The sequence below is a fragment of the Lactuca serriola genome, chromosome 9 (genome assembly GCF_051521515.1).
Source record: "Lactuca serriola cultivar US96UC23 chromosome 9, Lser_US96UC23_V15, whole genome shotgun sequence".
NCBI classification, from domain to species: Eukaryota; Viridiplantae; Streptophyta; class Magnoliopsida; order Asterales; family Asteraceae; genus Lactuca; species Lactuca serriola.
Window position 1 is genome coordinate 59,512,630 of NC_136416.1, and position 2,259 is coordinate 59,514,888.

The following is a 2,259-nucleotide window of genomic DNA, read 5'->3' on the forward strand; positions in this document are numbered from 1 at the left end:
TACTCTAAAATCGAGACGCCCTACATCATTACTTTCTCAACTGTGTGCTCACATTGTTATACAAGTCAAAGAATAAAAATAAAAATTCCTTCCCTAAAATAGAGTCTACCCTTTTGGCTATTTTTGTGATACTTTATTTTTTAACGCAAAAAGATATTGTTATGATATTTGTCTTAATATCTTTTAGGATCGAAATTTATCTCCCGAATTGATTGTGTTGATAATGAAACATGAATATTAAAATATGCATTCAAATTTCGCTAGGAATACAAACAAAATTCAAGATTACAAGACCAAATTATATGATATATAACATTAAATATAAAAGAAAAACTAAATGTGAAAAACACAATCTTATAATCATCAAAGTCAAACCCTAGGAGTGATCGTAGCTCTCAGACTGTTCTTCATCACCACCGTAAATTCCGCTTTCTCGCCGAAATCCACCTTGCTCTTTTCCGGCCACGAACTCCATTCAAAATCCTGAACCATCCGAGCGATCATCAGGCTCACATGCAGCGTCGCCATCCCCAGCCCCGGACATATCCGCCGTCCTACTCCGAAGGGGATCATCTTTAATCCGGTAACACCTGTTATGTCTGCTGTTTCTCCTCCGGTAAGAAACCTATCCGGATCGAATTTATTCGGGTTGTTCCATAGTTTTGGATCCTCACTGATTCCGGGAAGATATATCTCCACGTTGGTCCCCGTGGGTATATCGTATCCGGCGAGTTTTGCAGGTTCGATGACGGAATGAGTCAAAGACAGATAAGTTGGAGGGTGTCTTCTGAGTAGTTCCTTTACGACGGCGTTTAGATATGGCATTTTCTCGACGTCTTTCTCATTGACTTTTCTTTCTCCGGCGATTGTTTTTATCTCGTCGTGGAGACGCGATTGGATGGAAGGATTTTCAATGAACCTTGCGATGGCCCATTCGATCGCCGTGGCGGTGGTGTCGGTGCCGCCGTTGAGAAACTCCGAGCATAACGTCACGATTTCAGGATTCGTCGGCGTATCTTTCCGTCCTTCCACCGTCAAATCGAATAACGTATCGAGGTAGGCAAACTCCGCCGCCGTGGGATGGGACCCTGGATTTTTGACCGCCTCCCGCCGCCGTTCGATGAACGGAACTAACGTCGCAATCTGCTGCTCCCTTACTTCCATTGCGTTCTTACGTTGCTTCGAGAAAAAAGGTCTCAACAATGGCAGATAATCATCCAACCTCGGATCAAGCGTAATCAACACCGTTTTCATCATCTCGTCCATTTCCTCGATCGTCTTCTCATCCATCTCCACACCAAAACACATCGAAAGCAGAATACAAAACACAGCAAATCTCGCGTTCTTCAACACCCAAACCGCACCACCGTTCGCCGCCGCCTCCGTCTTCAACCGATCCATAAGCTTATCCATCGCCGTCATCCTCACTTCCGTAAACGTACGCAATTTACTTGCACTTAACGCATTCTGAACCATGTTTCGCCTCAACGACCTCCACACCGGCCCATACAAAGCCGCGTTAACGGTGAACTTGTTGCAACTGAACACACCCCTCGTCGGATTTTCAGCAGGTCGCGTCGCAAAAACCTGTCCTTTCTCGATCAAAGCTTCATGAACCAAATCCGCCTGCGACAAAATAATCATGGTTCGAGTACCCATTCTGAGAGTGATAATTGGGCCGTATTTGGGTATGAGTTCCCTGACATACTGGAAGAAAGGTTTCCCGGAGCCGGCTACTTGGAAGAGGTTACCGACGATGGGCCAACCCGGAGGTCCAGGGGGTAGGTTGAGGCGTTTGGAGTGGCGGGTGAAGGAGAAGATAATGGCGGAGAAGAAGAAAGCGACTGCAGTTAAGAAAAGAGAAGAAGACTCCATTGATAGATTGAATGAATGCGAAGGAGACAGGCTGTGGCGGAGGGTATAAAAACAATGCATGGGTTTACAGGTGAGGATGTAATTAAGACGATGTATCAGAAACCTCCCAACTACATACAAATCTAGTGGCGCTTTGCTTTCAGATTCTTTTATATTTCTCTTTATTTAATTTCATAATTAAACACTCTCATGTTCTCATGTTACTAGAGTCATTTATGTTCGTCGAAATTGGGAAACTGTAAAACGAAATTGTGAGAATTCGAACATGCATATCTGTTGGGGACTTGTTTCTGACTGTAATTAGAAATTTAAATTTAATTAATCCTTCTCTAAAGTAAAATTTCATTTAATTTTGTGAGTAGCTGATTAGGTAAGAAGTTATGT

At 43.4% G+C, this 2,259-nt stretch overlaps 1 pseudogene; it reads right to left on the reverse strand.

Moving 5' to 3' along the window:
• Positions 1-224: 224 nt before the first annotated feature.
• Positions 225-1,995, reverse strand: LOC145072935 (cytochrome P450 77A2 pseudogene; annotated as a pseudogene).
• Positions 1,996-2,259: the final 264 nt, after the last annotated feature.